We start from the raw sequence: 17,448 nt of genomic DNA, 5'->3' as shown, positions 1-17,448 counted from the left end.
AGCAAATCCCCACCCATTATATCCCACATCCTCACATATAATTCAATTGGAATCCCATCCTTCCCAGGTGTTTTATTTTTATTTGCACTCATCACCACATTTCTCACTTCATCCATGGTAATATCACCACACAGAGACTCACGATCTTCCTCTCCAAGTTTATTTTCCAACCCATTCAAAACCTCATTCATCAAATCCTTATCATACCACTTCTCTCCATACAACTGGGTATAAAAACCTTCAACTTCACTCATCACATCCTTTCCAGAAACACACTCACCCCTATCATTCAATAATTCATCCATATCATCCTTTTTACCACATATTTTTTTGAAAAAGAATCGTGTGCATTTTTCGTCTTTGTCTAAGTTTTCCACTTTTGATGTATATATAATTTTTTTCCCTTTTTCCTCTAGTAAACGGCTACTTTCACTCCTTGCGTCCCTCATCAAATCACTCACATCCACCCCTAGCTCGCTAAGTTTTCTTAACCATTCTATTCTAACATTCAACTCATTATATTGGTTTCTTAGCATAGCTGCTTTTTTATAGCCCCATTTTTTAAAAAATTTTTTACATTCATTCTTCATCCAGTCCCACCACTCCAACACATTCCCAAAAAATTCCTGCCGCAATTTTCATCCTTTATAAGCATATATAAAAGCCTTCACAATTCTTTCATCCTCTAACAAACTTACATTTAGCTTCCATACGCCTGCACCACGCACTAAACGAGCATCCCCTTCAAAGGTTGCACACATACACACATGGTCAGAAAAGGTCACATCACGCTGCTGCAAACTTATACACCCCACATTTTTTGAGAAGAGCACCCGATCTATCCTTGATGTTACCCCTCCTCTATCAGATCTATAAGTGTCGGGTGGTGGCTTTCCCAAATGAACCTCAGCAGCATCTATAAAAGAAAAATCTTTGATTATTTGGTACAACTTTTTACCAGATACATCCATTTTTTCCCCCTCCGTCACACAGTTAAAGTCCCCAACCCAAATCGTGGGAATTCTCCCTGGCAAAAAAAAAGACAATTTCTCTAGGAGCTCTAATCTTTCTTCTTTTTTTGTTGCTCCATATATATTAATTACCCTTACCCTCCATCCTCTGACATTAATCTCTGCCAAAATACACCTCCCCACCTCCACCACAGTATAGCTCTCTAACTTTAAATTCCTATTCCCTAGCAAAATTCCTACACCATCATTTTTATTCATAGAGGAACCAGACCATATACATTGGCCATGTGGCCACTCCTGCTCAGGCACAGGTTCTGCTATTCCACATTCCTGCAAAGCATAAATATCAGCTCCTATATTTTTTAAAAAATCAAGGACTGCAGCCCTCCTGGGCTTAGATTTAATTTGTCGCACATTTAAGGATACGACATTACATAGAGTTTTGGTGGCCATACTTTGATTTTAGCAACCAAATATCCACAAACTGTCCATTTATATCTCAGCCTTTGCCTTCTGGAGGCGGGCAATTTAAGGTAAAGAGATGAGTCCCTTGACCTTCTTCCAGAAAAGGCTGATCCAAAGATATCATTGATGAAGGATATTCAGCATCTCTTCCAGGGGTAACCGGAGGTGACGCAGTCAACCTGGCCCTCTTGGCTCCCATGTCCAGAATCTCATCAGCAGGTCTGGTAACTGTAGTGAAGTCCCCTTGCTCTCCAAATTCCTCTGGGAACACCTCATCCAGACACCAAGAGACATCAGGATTCACAGGCACATCATCCTCAATTTCACCCTCACCCTGCAGCCCAGTCTGGACATCAGTTGGGTGAGGGAGATCTTCCTCGACAGGGGCTGCCTCCATACCTGCCCCTTCCTCCACTTGTACTTCTGCTAAAGTTGCAACTCCAGAGGCATGATGGACAATAGTTGCCTCATTTGCATATCCCATCAGCCCCGCCATCCCAGGCATCTCAGACACTCTGATTCTGGCTGCATCTGCATATGATTTTTTCCGCAGAGGGCAGTCTTTGAAGGCGTGACCTTCCACCTCACACAGGTTACAGACAATGCGATTAACACATTCCTTTGCTGCATGCCCCTCCTGATTGCACTTGGAGCACCTGCCCGTTTTCTGACACCCTTCTTTTGTATGGCCAAAAACCTTGCAGTTTCTACAAAATGGTGGACACCTGGGAAAGAACAAATATCCCCTATCTCTTCCAATGGAGAAATTTGAAGGAGGGAAATGAAAACCTCCTGGTTCCTCAATGCTTTGGCGAAAACGGACACGAAATTTGTATTTCCCGGTCCATAGCAATTCAGAGTTCAAGATTTTGTTTTCATACTTGACATATGCACAATGCCTGGACAAAAAGGCCACAATATCCTGCAGTGGTACATGTGCATTATACAAAAAAACCACCAAGAAGACTTCTCCTTCATCATAGAGTAAAACAAAAGAGAGTCCAGCAAGCTCAGGGTTATTAATATTTTCCATCAAGTTGAAATGCAGATTATGGCAAGCAGGTAAATCCATCAAGATCAAAGTATAATGACCAACCTTGTGCTCCTGCAGACAGAGAATCTTCGTCCGTTCCACCTTCAAAATTCCAAAAACGACATTGCGTACCAAATATCGCATATCCAGGGTTTTCTCCAATCCAGCATCCACTTCAATACGAATTCCATATTTGACCCGGGTTTCCCCGGCCTTAGCATGGCGCACAATTACGCCCATTGTCGATCGCCTTCCTGCCACTGGCTGTCTCCCTATAGCAACAAGCAGCTTAAGCCCCAAAGGGCGATGCTGCAGGGCCGAGAGTTCAGCACTGGACGCCTCTGGTTAGCCACTTGAGCTTAGCCAAAAGGCCGAGAAGCGATAACCCGAGCGGCCCTTGCCTTGCCCGAGCCTGTCCCATACTGCTGTTCACCCCTTGCAGCGATTGATTCAGCCTACTCCTAGGCAATTCCATGGGGCCCTGCAGGCTCACACACATTTACAGCTACTAAGCGGGAGGTGAATAAAGGCCGGAGAGGAAGCTACACAGGATTTGCTTCTTTTGCTTGCACCACAATGCAGTGCTGAAAGAGGAGGAATCTACATAAAAACGCCTTCCTGGCAACGCCCAAATGCCCTCCTGCCATGCAGATAAACACTGGCAGCGGCAGCAAGTGCATGCCCACAGCCACCCCTTGTTCCTTCACACCTTGTATCAGCTTTAATCCAGTCCAGTCCGGTGCTGCCTGCTGAGCAGCACTGACCAACACTGCCTGGGCCCAGGCTTTTATCTCTGAGGCAGGCCCCATTATGATGTCAGAAAGCTGGCTCTGGAATCCTGAGGGCTCCACTATGACACGTGCAAAGTTCCGTCTGAACTTTATATAAGACGGTGCGGCTCAGTCAGTCACTCAGTGTTGCCTGAGAGGGCAACACTGCAACAGCCGGCCGCCAGGCTGTCTTTTTTTTGCACATTTATTTGCCTCCAGGAGGCCACAAGAGGGAGACAAGGGACTGCAAAATGGAAAATAAGCATCCACCAACTTTACAGACAACTTCTCTTTGCTCCTACAACCTCCATCCTTGCACAGTTTGTTATTCTTCTAGGTAACATAGTAACAAATCCAAATTGCTGCTCTCTTTGTAGGCAAGCAAGGCTTTGTTGCAACTGCAATTCTTACTTCTTCTTGAAATGTAGGGACGACAGTACATTCCATCACATCCATGTAGTGTACACAGGTAGGTCCATTGTGGCGGGCAGGCAGGCAGGCAGGCAGGCAGGCGGGCGGGCGGGCGGGCGGGCGGCTTTAATGGCTGTTTGCTGTTCCCCTACTCCACTCCGCTATTTGACTGTGGTGCTGCATCAATCAGTGGCTGGCTCAGGTGCAGCTCTTTAACCTACCTAGGAGGGAGGGCGGAGAGAAGACAAGGAAGGTGAATGAGCTGTTCCAATGTGAAATGCCGGAAACACAGAAACACAGAAGACACACACACAACAAGAGGTGGCAATGTATTAATTAATTGCATTTAATAAATGAGCTCATTATCACACATGACTGTACAAATGCATTGTCCAACAGGTGTTGAAATAATGGGATTAAAAGGGGAGATCCCATCAGAAAGACAAAAACAATAGCAAACACAAATAGCACTTTTGGAATCTGATTTTAGTCAACACATAAGGGAAGGGTGCACCGGTCCTGGAAATACTGCAATACCAGGTCAATGCGTGGAGTGGACAGAGCAAGCTCTATTTCCATCTCCCTGTTCTAAAAATCCATTTAATATATGGTCCCCAGATAGGGGACGTATCAGATATTAAACTGATAAGAACAGATACTACACTTGATCTTAGCCAAAAGGCCGAGAAGCGATAACCCGAGCGGCCCTTGCCTTGCCCGAGCCTGTCCCATACTGCTGTTCACCCCTTGCAGCGATTGATTCAGCCTACTCCTAGGCAATTCCATGGGGCCCTGCAGGCTCACACACATTTACAGCTACTAAGCGGGAGGTGAATAAAGGCCGGAGAGGAAGCTACACAGGATTTGCTTCTTTTGCTTGCACCACAATGCAGTGCTGAAAGAGGAGGAATCTACATAAAAACGCCTTCCTGGCAACGCCCAAATGCCCTCCTGCCATGCAGATAAACACTGGCAGCGGCAGCAAGTGCATGCCCACAGCCACCCCTTGTTCCTTCACACCTTGTATCAGCTTTAATCCAGTCCAGTCCGGTGCTGCCTGCTGAGCAGCACTGACCAACACTGCCTGGGCCCAGGCTTTTATCTCTGAGGCAGGCCCCATTATGATGTCAGAAAGCTGGCTCTGGAATCCTGAGGGCTCCACTATGACACGTGCAAAGTTCCGTCTGAACTTTATATAAGACGGTGCGGCTCAGTCAGTCACTCAGTGTTGCCTGAGAGGGCAACACTGCAACAGCCGGCCGCCAGGCTGTCTTTTTTTTGCACATTTATTTGCCTCCAGGAGGCCACAAGAGGGAGACAAGGGACTGCAAAATGGAAAATAAGCATCCACCAACTTTACAGACAACTTCTCTTTGCTCCTACAACCTCCATCCTTGCACAGTTTGTTATTCTTCTAGGTAACATAGTAACAAATCCAAATTGCTGCTCTCTTTGTAGGCAAGCAAGGCTTTGTTGCAACTGCAATTCTTACTTCTTCTTGAAATGTAGGGACGACAGTACATTCCATCACATCCATGTAGTGTACACAGGTAGGTCCATTGTGGCGGGCAGGCAGGCAGGCAGGCAGGCAGGCGGGCGGGCGGGCGGGCGGGCGGCTTTAATGGCTGTTTGCTGTTCCCCTACTCCACTCCGCTATTTGACTGTGGTGCTGCATCAATCAGTGGCTGGCTCAGGTGCAGCTCTTTAACCTACCTAGGAGGGAGGGCGGAGAGAAGACAAGGAAGGTGAATGAGCTGTTCCAATGTGAAATGCCGGAAACACAGAAACACAGAAGACACACACACAACAAGAGGTGGCAATGTATTAATTAATTGCATTTAATAAATGAGCTCATTATCACACATGACTGTACAAATGCATTGTCCAACAGGTGTTGAAATAATGGGATTAAAAGGGGAGATCCCATCAGAAAGACAAAAACAATAGCAAACACAAATAGCACTTTTGGAATCTGATTTTAGTCAACACATAAGGGAAGGGTGCACCGGTCCTGGAAATACTGCAATACCAGGTCAATGCGTGGAGTGGACAGAGCAAGCTCTATTTCCATCTCCCTGTTCTAAAAATCCATTTAATATATGGTCCCCAGATAGGGGACGTATCAGATATTAAACTGATAAGAACAGATACTACACTTGATCTTAGCCAAAAGGCCGAGAAGCGATAACCCGAGCGGCCCTTGCCTTGCCCGAGCCTGTCCCATACTGCTGTTCACCCCTTGCAGCGATTGATTCAGCCTACTCCTAGGCAATTCCATGGGGCCCTGCAGGCTCACACACATTTACAGCTACTAAGCGGGAGGTGAATAAAGGCCGGAGAGGAAGCTACACAGGATTTGCTTCTTTTGCTTGCACCACAATGCAGTGCTGAAAGAGGAGGAATCTACATAAAAACGCCTTCCTGGCAACGCCCAAATGCCCTCCTGCCATGCAGATAAACACTGGCAGCGGCAGCAAGTGCATGCCCACAGCCACCCCTTGTTCCTTCACACCTTGTATCAGCTTTAATCCAGTCCAGTCCGGTGCTGCCTGCTGAGCAGCACTGACCAACACTGCCTGGGCCCAGGCTTTTATCTCTGAGGCAGGCCCCATTATGATGTCAGAAAGCTGGCTCTGGAATCCTGAGGGCTCCACTATGACACGTGCAAAGTTCCGTCTGAACTTTATATAAGACGGTGCGGCTCAGTCAGTCACTCAGTGTTGCCTGAGAGGGCAACACTGCAACAGCCGGCCGCCAGGCTGTCTTTTTTTTGCACATTTATTTGCCTCCAGGAGGCCACAAGAGGGAGACAAGGGACTGCAAAATGGAAAATAAGCATCCACCAACTTTACAGACAACTTCTCTTTGCTCCTACAACCTCCATCCTTGCACAGTTTGTTATTCTTCTAGGTAACATAGTAACAAATCCAAATTGCTGCTCTCTTTGTAGGCAAGCAAGGCTTTGTTGCAACTGCAATTCTTACTTCTTCTTGAAATGTAGGGACGACAGTACATTCCATCACATCCATGTAGTGTACACAGGTAGGTCCATTGTGGCGGGCAGGCAGGCAGGCAGGCAGGCAGGCGGGCGGGCGGGCGGGCGGGCGGCTTTAATGGCTGTTTGCTGTTCCCCTACTCCACTCCGCTATTTGACTGTGGTGCTGCATCAATCAGTGGCTGGCTCAGGTGCAGCTCTTTAACCTACCTAGGAGGGAGGGCGGAGAGAAGACAAGGAAGGTGAATGAGCTGTTCCAATGTGAAATGCCGGAAACACAGAAACACAGAAGACACACACACAACAAGAGGTGGCAATGTATTAATTAATTGCATTTAATAAATGAGCTCATTATCACACATGACTGTACAAATGCATTGTCCAACAGGTGTTGAAATAATGGGATTAAAAGGGGAGATCCCATCAGAAAGACAAAAACAATAGCAAACACAAATAGCACTTTTGGAATCTGATTTTAGTCAACACATAAGGGAAGGGTGCACCGGTCCTGGAAATACTGCAATACCAGGTCAATGCGTGGAGTGGACAGAGCAAGCTCTATTTCCATCTCCCTGTTCTAAAAATCCATTTAATATATGGTCCCCAGATAGGGGACGTATCAGATATTAAACTGATAAGAACAGATACTACACTTGATCTTAGCCAAAAGGCCGAGAAGCGATAACCCGAGCGGCCCTTGCCTTGCCCGAGCCTGTCCCATACTGCTGTTCACCCCTTGCAGCGATTGATTCAGCCTACTCCTAGGCAATTCCATGGGGCCCTGCAGGCTCACACACATTTACAGCTACTAAGCGGGAGGTGAATAAAGGCCGGAGAGGAAGCTACACAGGATTTGCTTCTTTTGCTTGCACCACAATGCAGTGCTGAAAGAGGAGGAATCTACATAAAAACGCCTTCCTGGCAACGCCCAAATGCCCTCCTGCCATGCAGATAAACACTGGCAGCGGCAGCAAGTGCATGCCCACAGCCACCCCTTGTTCCTTCACACCTTGTATCAGCTTTAATCCAGTCCAGTCCGGTGCTGCCTGCTGAGCAGCACTGACCAACACTGCCTGGGCCCAGGCTTTTATCTCTGAGGCAGGCCCCATTATGATGTCAGAAAGCTGGCTCTGGAATCCTGAGGGCTCCACTATGACACGTGCAAAGTTCCGTCTGAACTTTATATAAGACGGTGCGGCTCAGTCAGTCACTCAGTGTTGCCTGAGAGGGCAACACTGCAACAGCCGGCCGCCAGGCTGTCTTTTTTTTGCACATTTATTTGCCTCCAGGAGGCCACAAGAGGGAGACAAGGGACTGCAAAATGGAAAATAAGCATCCACCAACTTTACAGACAACTTCTCTTTGCTCCTACAACCTCCATCCTTGCACAGTTTGTTATTCTTCTAGGTAACATAGTAACAAATCCAAATTGCTGCTCTCTTTGTAGGCAAGCAAGGCTTTGTTGCAACTGCAATTCTTACTTCTTCTTGAAATGTAGGGACGACAGTACATTCCATCACATCCATGTAGTGTACACAGGTAGGTCCATTGTGGCGGGCAGGCAGGCAGGCAGGCAGGCAGGCGGGCGGGCGGGCGGGCGGGCGGCTTTAATGGCTGTTTGCTGTTCCCCTACTCCACTCCGCTATTTGACTGTGGTGCTGCATCAATCAGTGGCTGGCTCAGGTGCAGCTCTTTAACCTACCTAGGAGGGAGGGCGGAGAGAAGACAAGGAAGGTGAATGAGCTGTTCCAATGTGAAATGCCGGAAACACAGAAACACAGAAGACACACACACAACAAGAGGTGGCAATGTATTAATTAATTGCATTTAATAAATGAGCTCATTATCACACATGACTGTACAAATGCATTGTCCAACAGGTGTTGAAATAATGGGATTAAAAGGGGAGATCCCATCAGAAAGACAAAAACAATAGCAAACACAAATAGCACTTTTGGAATCTGATTTTAGTCAACACATAAGGGAAGGGTGCACCGGTCCTGGAAATACTGCAATACCAGGTCAATGCGTGGAGTGGACAGAGCAAGCTCTATTTCCATCTCCCTGTTCTAAAAATCCATTTAATATATGGTCCCCAGATAGGGGACGTATCAGATATTAAACTGATAAGAACAGATACTACACTTGATCTTAGCCAAAAGGCCGAGAAGCGATAACCCGAGCGGCCCTTGCCTTGCCCGAGCCTGTCCCATACTGCTGTTCACCCCTTGCAGCGATTGATTCAGCCTACTCCTAGGCAATTCCATGGGGCCCTGCAGGCTCACACACATTTACAGCTACTAAGCGGGAGGTGAATAAAGGCCGGAGAGGAAGCTACACAGGATTTGCTTCTTTTGCTTGCACCACAATGCAGTGCTGAAAGAGGAGGAATCTACATAAAAACGCCTTCCTGGCAACGCCCAAATGCCCTCCTGCCATGCAGATAAACACTGGCAGCGGCAGCAAGTGCATGCCCACAGCCACCCCTTGTTCCTTCACACCTTGTATCAGCTTTAATCCAGTCCAGTCCGGTGCTGCCTGCTGAGCAGCACTGACCAACACTGCCTGGGCCCAGGCTTTTATCTCTGAGGCAGGCCCCATTATGATGTCAGAAAGCTGGCTCTGGAATCCTGAGGGCTCCACTATGACACGTGCAAAGTTCCGTCTGAACTTTATATAAGACGGTGCGGCTCAGTCAGTCACTCAGTGTTGCCTGAGAGGGCAACACTGCAACAGCCGGCCGCCAGGCTGTCTTTTTTTTGCACATTTATTTGCCTCCAGGAGGCCACAAGAGGGAGACAAGGGACTGCAAAATGGAAAATAAGCATCCACCAACTTTACAGACAACTTCTCTTTGCTCCTACAACCTCCATCCTTGCACAGTTTGTTATTCTTCTAGGTAACATAGTAACAAATCCAAATTGCTGCTCTCTTTGTAGGCAAGCAAGGCTTTGTTGCAACTGCAATTCTTACTTCTTCTTGAAATGTAGGGACGACAGTACATTCCATCACATCCATGTAGTGTACACAGGTAGGTCCATTGTGGCGGGCAGGCAGGCAGGCAGGCAGGCAGGCGGGCGGGCGGGCGGGCGGGCGGCTTTAATGGCTGTTTGCTGTTCCCCTACTCCACTCCGCTATTTGACTGTGGTGCTGCATCAATCAGTGGCTGGCTCAGGTGCAGCTCTTTAACCTACCTAGGAGGGAGGGCGGAGAGAAGACAAGGAAGGTGAATGAGCTGTTCCAATGTGAAATGCCGGAAACACAGAAACACAGAAGACACACACACAACAAGAGGTGGCAATGTATTAATTAATTGCATTTAATAAATGAGCTCATTATCACACATGACTGTACAAATGCATTGTCCAACAGGTGTTGAAATAATGGGATTAAAAGGGGAGATCCCATCAGAAAGACAAAAACAATAGCAAACACAAATAGCACTTTTGGAATCTGATTTTAGTCAACACATAAGGGAAGGGTGCACCGGTCCTGGAAATACTGCAATACCAGGTCAATGCGTGGAGTGGACAGAGCAAGCTCTATTTCCATCTCCCTGTTCTAAAAATCCATTTAATATATGGTCCCCAGATAGGGGACGTATCAGATATTAAACTGATAAGAACAGATACTACACTTGATCTTAGCCAAAAGGCCGAGAAGCGATAACCCGAGCGGCCCTTGCCTTGCCCGAGCCTGTCCCATACTGCTGTTCACCCCTTGCAGCGATTGATTCAGCCTACTCCTAGGCAATTCCATGGGGCCCTGCAGGCTCACACACATTTACAGCTACTAAGCGGGAGGTGAATAAAGGCCGGAGAGGAAGCTACACAGGATTTGCTTCTTTTGCTTGCACCACAATGCAGTGCTGAAAGAGGAGGAATCTACATAAAAACGCCTTCCTGGCAACGCCCAAATGCCCTCCTGCCATGCAGATAAACACTGGCAGCGGCAGCAAGTGCATGCCCACAGCCACCCCTTGTTCCTTCACACCTTGTATCAGCTTTAATCCAGTCCAGTCCGGTGCTGCCTGCTGAGCAGCACTGACCAACACTGCCTGGGCCCAGGCTTTTATCTCTGAGGCAGGCCCCATTATGATGTCAGAAAGCTGGCTCTGGAATCCTGAGGGCTCCACTATGACACGTGCAAAGTTCCGTCTGAACTTTATATAAGACGGTGCGGCTCAGTCAGTCACTCAGTGTTGCCTGAGAGGGCAACACTGCAACAGCCGGCCGCCAGGCTGTCTTTTTTTTGCACATTTATTTGCCTCCAGGAGGCCACAAGAGGGAGACAAGGGACTGCAAAATGGAAAATAAGCATCCACCAACTTTACAGACAACTTCTCTTTGCTCCTACAACCTCCATCCTTGCACAGTTTGTTATTCTTCTAGGTAACATAGTAACAAATCCAAATTGCTGCTCTCTTTGTAGGCAAGCAAGGCTTTGTTGCAACTGCAATTCTTACTTCTTCTTGAAATGTAGGGACGACAGTACATTCCATCACATCCATGTAGTGTACACAGGTAGGTCCATTGTGGCGGGCAGGCAGGCAGGCAGGCAGGCAGGCGGGCGGGCGGCTTTAATGGCTGTTTGCTGTTCCCCTACTCCACTCCGCTATTTGACTGTGGTGCTGCATCAATCAGTGGCTGGCTCAGGTGCAGCTCTTTAACCTACCTAGGAGGGAGGGCGGAGAGAAGACAAGGAAGGTGAATGAGCTGTTCCAATGTGAAATGCCGGAAACACAGAAACACAGAAGACACACACACAACAAGAGGTGGCAATGTATTAATTAATTGCATTTAATAAATGAGCTCATTATCACACATGACTGTACAAATGCATTGTCCAACAGGTGTTGAAATAATGGGATTAAAAGGGGAGATCCCATCAGAAAGACAAAAACAATAGCAAACACAAATAGCACTTTTGGAATCTGATTTTAGTCAACACATAAGGGAAGGGTGCACCGGTCCTGGAAATACTGCAATACCAGGTCAATGCGTGGAGTGGACAGAGCAAGCTCTATTTCCATCTCCCTGTTCTAAAAATCCATTTAATATATGGTCCCCAGATAGGGGACGTATCAGATATTAAACTGATAAGAACAGATACTACACTTGATCTTAGCCAAAAGGCCGAGAAGCGATAACCCGAGCGGCCCTTGCCTTGCCCGAGCCTGTCCCATACTGCTGTTCACCCCTTGCAGCGATTGATTCAGCCTACTCCTAGGCAATTCCATGGGGCCCTGCAGGCTCACACACATTTACAGCTACTAAGCGGGAGGTGAATAAAGGCCGGAGAGGAAGCTACACAGGATTTGCTTCTTTTGCTTGCACCACAATGCAGTGCTGAAAGAGGAGGAATCTACATAAAAACGCCTTCCTGGCAACGCCCAAATGCCCTCCTGCCATGCAGATAAACACTGGCAGCGGCAGCAAGTGCATGCCCACAGCCACCCCTTGTTCCTTCACACCTTGTATCAGCTTTAATCCAGTCCAGTCCGGTGCTGCCTGCTGAGCAGCACTGACCAACACTGCCTGGGCCCAGGCTTTTATCTCTGAGGCAGGCCCCATTATGATGTCAGAAAGCTGGCTCTGGAATCCTGAGGGCTCCACTATGACACGTGCAAAGTTCCGTCTGAACTTTATATAAGACGGTGCGGCTCAGTCAGTCACTCAGTGTTGCCTGAGAGGGCAACACTGCAACAGCCGGCCGCCAGGCTGTCTTTTTTTTGCACATTTATTTGCCTCCAGGAGGCCACAAGAGGGAGACAAGGGACTGCAAAATGGAAAATAAGCATCCACCAACTTTACAGACAACTTCTCTTTGCTCCTACAACCTCCATCCTTGCACAGTTTGTTATTCTTCTAGGTAACATAGTAACAAATCCAAATTGCTGCTCTCTTTGTAGGCAAGCAAGGCTTTGTTGCAACTGCAATTCTTACTTCTTCTTGAAATGTAGGGACGACAGTACATTCCATCACATCCATGTAGTGTACACAGGTAGGTCCATTGTGGCGGGCAGGCAGGCAGGCAGGCAGGCAGGCGGGCGGGCGGGCGGGCGGGCGGCTTTAATGGCTGTTTGCTGTTCCCCTACTCCACTCCGCTATTTGACTGTGGTGCTGCATCAATCAGTGGCTGGCTCAGGTGCAGCTCTTTAACCTACCTAGGAGGGAGGGCGGAGAGAAGACAAGGAAGGTGAATGAGCTGTTCCAATGTGAAATGCCGGAAACACAGAAACACAGAAGACACACACACAACAAGAGGTGGCAATGTATTAATTAATTGCATTTAATAAATGAGCTCATTATCACACATGACTGTACAAATGCATTGTCCAACAGGTGTTGAAATAATGGGATTAAAAGGGGAGATCCCATCAGAAAGACAAAAACAATAGCAAACACAAATAGCACTTTTGGAATCTGATTTTAGTCAACACATAAGGGAAGGGTGCACCGGTCCTGGAAATACTGCAATACCAGGTCAATGCGTGGAGTGGACAGAGCAAGCTCTATTTCCATCTCCCTGTTCTAAAAATCCATTTAATATATGGTCCCCAGATAGGGGACGTATCAGATATTAAACTGATAAGAACAGATTTTTTACTTTTTTATTGAATTATTCAGAAAATACAATACATTATATCAGAAGAATTTTCCAAAACATGAACAACAGATAAGAACAAAGAACATCAAAGTCCTGACATCAGAAGAGCAACTTAATCTTGCAGAAGCATATTCCATAGATGAATATTCCAAAGGCTCTTTGCTTTCCTCAGTCCCAACCTTTTTTTGTCCAGGAGATAAAAAACATACATCTCGCTAAGAGCCAACTTAATACAGTCCTTCTCTGTAATGGAATCATGTTTAAAAAGCAAGATGTTTCGAACTTTCCACAATGCCATCTTTATACAATTTACAGTAATCCATAGAACTCGACTCTTTTCATTTGTCGGGACATTAAAAACACCATATAGTATTACTTCATGATTCAAAACATTAAGATCGGATACAAATTTCAACAGAGAACCAATATAACGCCAAACATTTTGAGCATAAAAACAATTCCAAAATAAATGTAGAACTGTCTCATCATTAAAACATCCTGCTCTCGTACATTTTGCAGTTCTAACTAGCCTTCTCTTATGTTGAAAATCTCTGGTAGGTAAACATTGGTGTACAATTTGCCATGCTAAGTCCTTGAGTTCATTTGACAGGAAAGCCATATTGGTCATTCTCCATATTTTTTGAGTCCTTTCAACAGAATAATTTAAAACCATTGATAGTTGTTCATTCTTCCTAACTTCCAAATTTAATTTTCTTGTATTACTTAAAACATTTGCATCAAAACCACTAATATCATACATACGAATAATTCTTTCTAAAATAGCATAATGAATTGGGGGAACATATAGAACAGGCGATGTTAAAGACAAGGTTATCCATTTTCTTTTCCTAAAAATATGACCAGCAGCATATCTTAGAAAATACGACCAATAACTATGGCCGTGTAGGCCATTAAAACACATAGAAAAGAATTTCACATATAAAAACCTCTTAATGTTTGGTACATCTTTACCTCCCAATTTCTTTGCTGTAAACATAACCTCTCTTTTAATTTTATCCATTTTTGAACTCCATATAAAATTAAAACAAATCTTATTTAAAAACTTTAAAGTGCATTCTTTTGGTGGGAAAACCATGCTTAGATATAACATTATAGGTAAAAGCAGAGATTTCATAATAAGTATCTTCCCCTCAATAGTTAATTTTCTCATTTTCCAAAAACTAATCTTCTTTTGTACTTTCTCTTTCACTATAGACCAACTTTCATCCCCATTATTCCCACTATCAAAGATAATCCCTAGAATCTTGATCTTATTATATTGCACTTGTACTTCTGTATTGCACCATTCCCCTATTGCAAAGCAATCACATTTCTCTTTGTTTAATCTAAAGGCAGAACCCTCACAAAAGTATTCAGTTTGCCTTATTGCACGTTTCAAGGATGATTCATTTGTGCAAAAAATGTTAACATCGTCCATATAGGCTATAGTCTTGACACTTTGTCCTCCACTCCCAGGAATTGGCACACCTTTAATAAACTTATCTTTCCTTAAAAGGGTTAAAAGTGGCTCTATTGTACATATAAAAAGTATCGGGGAAAGCGGGCATCCTTGTTTAACTCCTGATTGCAAAAACACTTCTTGAGACAGAAAACCATTTACTAAAATACGACTAACACAATTTTTATATAAAAGCGCAATTCTTTCAATAATAAAATCAGGAAAGCACATTCTTTTTAAGACCATCAATAAAAATTCATGCGAGACCCTATCATAGGCCTTTTGAAAATCTAAAGATAAAATCGCCATTCTCTGTTTGCATTGTTTCTGATACCATAAAACGTCTCTGATAAGATTAAGATGATCACTTACTTTCCTCCCTGGCACTCCACATACCTGGTCACTGTGAATTACTTTGGAGATCACTTTTTTCATCCTATTTACTAAGACCTTTGCTAACACTTTGTAATCCACATTTAATAAGGTTATAGGTCTCCAGTTCTCCAATTTTGTCCTATCACCTTTCTTAAAAATCAGAGTAACTACTCCATCACGCCAGGAGGCCGGCAAAATTTTACATGAAAAAGCGTTTTTAAAAACACTTATAAGATCATCTTTTAAGATAGACCAGAAGCATAAGTAAAACTCCACGGGTAATCCGTCAGAGCCTGGTGTTTTCCCCTTAGAGAAACTTTTAAACACACTCAACAGTTCTGGTAAACTCACACTCTCACATAGACTTTCCTGATCAGAGTTCTCAAGTTTTAAATCCATAGCATTTAAAAGGTCTTCAGTAAAAGAATGGTCAATTGTTTTTTTATTAAAAAGATCCTGATAAAACTTCTGCGCTTCTACTAAAATCTCGTCATTTGTCTTCTTACCTTCCATCTCGACAATCATTCCTTTATTTTCCACCACTTTTTTAAAGAAAAACCTTGAACATTTCTCATCATTTTCTAAACATTGCACTTTTGCATTAAAAATCACCTCCTTACCTTTTGCACTTATCGCATTCTTGATATCACTTTTTGTCATTGCAATAACATCATCCATTTCTAGACCCTCTTGTTTTAACCTGTAATACGTCTGCATTTTTGTGTTCAATACTTTAAACCACTGTTTTTTTTCCCTGGCCTTTTGCATCCCTTTCCTAATAAAAAACTGTTTTATCCATTTCTTTACCTCCTCCCACCATGCCAGAATACTCTCGTATCTAGACTGACCCAACCTCCATTTTTTATAAACAAGAATAAACTCATTTTTAATTTGCATATCTTCCAGCAATGTAGTATTGAGTTTCCAGACTCCTCTTCCTTTCTCCAGGCCAGGTAAAGTGACATGTGCATACAACAATTTATGATCTGAGAATATGTTAGATAAAAGAGAAATATTATTCAATTTAACACTATCTGATATTAAAACAAAATCTATTCTAGATTTACAGACATTATTCTCCCAAGTATATCCAGGGTCATTGGGATGTAAACTCTTCCACATATCAGAGAGATTAAAATCTATTGTAAAATTTTTAAGTTGTTTCTCTGTTTTATCCGTTCTCACATGTACACTTCTACTCTCACGCTGTTCACCACTCATATTACAATTAAAATCACCAGCCATTAGAATCGGTGTTGGGCCTGGGATAAAAACTTGCATATCATTAAGCAAATCAGCCCTTTCTTGTTTCTCAGGTGAAGCATATACATTTATCAACTTGATCTCTAACCCATTATACTTGACATTCACCTGTAGAGCTCTCCCAGGAACAATCTCAAAATATGACAATATTTGTATATCTGAACCTCTAAATAAAACCCCAACACCCGAATTTTTATTTATGTTATCTCCAGACCAGACTGATGGCCCAATAGTCCAGTCCTTCCGGATATCACTGTAATTTGGGCTGTGATCAATTGCACATTCCTGTAAAAAATAAATAGAACAGTCCACAGACTCCAAATACTTAAATAAAGCAGCCCTCCGAGTGGGGCTCTTCAAACTTCTCACATTAAGTGAGGCATATTTTAAAGATGCCATCTAATAGATGATTTTATCAGCTGGAGCTCGAACTTTCGGATATAAAGCCCAATAGTGACTCTGGACTTACAAAATCCTCAATGTTGAAAGGATCAGACGCTGACATTAGTGGTATTAGAGGCCTTGACATTAACTGACATGTATCAATTTCTTCTGCACTCATCTTTGAGGGTCTTTTAACTCCCAGGGGTTGCTCCTCCCCGTCTTTTTTGCCTTTCTTGCGTTTTGTTTCCCTTGAGGCGACTTCCATGGCTTCCTCACTTGATCTGGGCTTTCCATCAGCTACAGCCTCAGCAGGGAGTGCCCTCCCCACCTCAGCTGCAGCAGCAGAGTGCCCCACAAGCTCCACCCCGGTCTTGATTTTCACAGTTGGCTTCTCTGCAAGTAGTTTTGGCTGCTCAGGTTGATTACTCCCCCCTGGGTCCGCAGTAGGGAGCCCAACCTGGACAGCGCCACTCCTTCCAGCCACTCGATCAGCCCAAGATCTGGACGTACGCATACTGCAGTCCTTAAAGGCATGACCTTCTTCTCCACAAACATTACAGACCATTGTGCTGCAGTCCTTAGACAGATGACCTTCTTTATTACAGCGACCACAAAAGACAGCCGGACTTTCACAACCATCTGCAGTGTGGCCAAATTTCTTACACTTCCTGCAAAACAGAGGCATCTCTGGGTAAAAGAGATATCCCTTGTCA

At 44.7% G+C, this 17,448-nt stretch overlaps 7 non-coding genes across 7 annotated transcripts; all 7 read right to left on the bottom strand.

Annotated features, from left to right (window-relative positions):
- Positions 1-4,153: 4,153 nt before the first annotated feature.
- On the bottom strand, positions 4,154-4,344 carry LOC142732816 (U2 spliceosomal RNA). The gene has a single exon (XR_012879677.1). It is a non-coding gene; the product is annotated as a U2 spliceosomal RNA (small nuclear RNA).
- Positions 4,345-5,645: 1,301 nt separating this feature from the next.
- Positions 5,646-5,836, bottom strand: LOC142732815 (U2 spliceosomal RNA). The gene has a single exon (XR_012879676.1). It is a non-coding gene; the product is annotated as a U2 spliceosomal RNA (small nuclear RNA).
- Positions 5,837-7,137: 1,301 nt separating this feature from the next.
- LOC142732814 (U2 spliceosomal RNA) lies at positions 7,138-7,328 on the bottom strand. Its single transcript, XR_012879675.1, has one exon. It is a non-coding gene; the product is annotated as a U2 spliceosomal RNA (small nuclear RNA).
- A 1,301-nt stretch (positions 7,329-8,629) lies between these two features.
- On the bottom strand, positions 8,630-8,820 carry LOC142732813 (U2 spliceosomal RNA). The gene has a single exon (XR_012879674.1). It is a non-coding gene; the product is annotated as a U2 spliceosomal RNA (small nuclear RNA).
- Positions 8,821-10,121: 1,301 nt separating this feature from the next.
- Positions 10,122-10,312, bottom strand: LOC142732812 (U2 spliceosomal RNA). Its single transcript, XR_012879673.1, has one exon. It is a non-coding gene; the product is annotated as a U2 spliceosomal RNA (small nuclear RNA).
- A 1,289-nt stretch (positions 10,313-11,601) lies between these two features.
- On the bottom strand, positions 11,602-11,792 carry LOC142732809 (U2 spliceosomal RNA). Its single transcript, XR_012879671.1, has one exon. It is a non-coding gene; the product is annotated as a U2 spliceosomal RNA (small nuclear RNA).
- Positions 11,793-13,093: 1,301 nt separating this feature from the next.
- LOC142732837 (U2 spliceosomal RNA) lies at positions 13,094-13,284 on the bottom strand. The gene has a single exon (XR_012879696.1). It is a non-coding gene; the product is annotated as a U2 spliceosomal RNA (small nuclear RNA).
- Positions 13,285-17,448: the final 4,164 nt, after the last annotated feature.

Source organism: Rhinoderma darwinii, unplaced genomic scaffold (assembly GCF_050947455.1).
Source record: "Rhinoderma darwinii isolate aRhiDar2 unplaced genomic scaffold, aRhiDar2.hap1 Scaffold_913, whole genome shotgun sequence".
NCBI classification, from domain to species: domain Eukaryota; kingdom Metazoa; phylum Chordata; class Amphibia; order Anura; family Rhinodermatidae; genus Rhinoderma; species Rhinoderma darwinii.
This window is presented reverse-complemented; position numbering and strand designations above follow the sequence as displayed.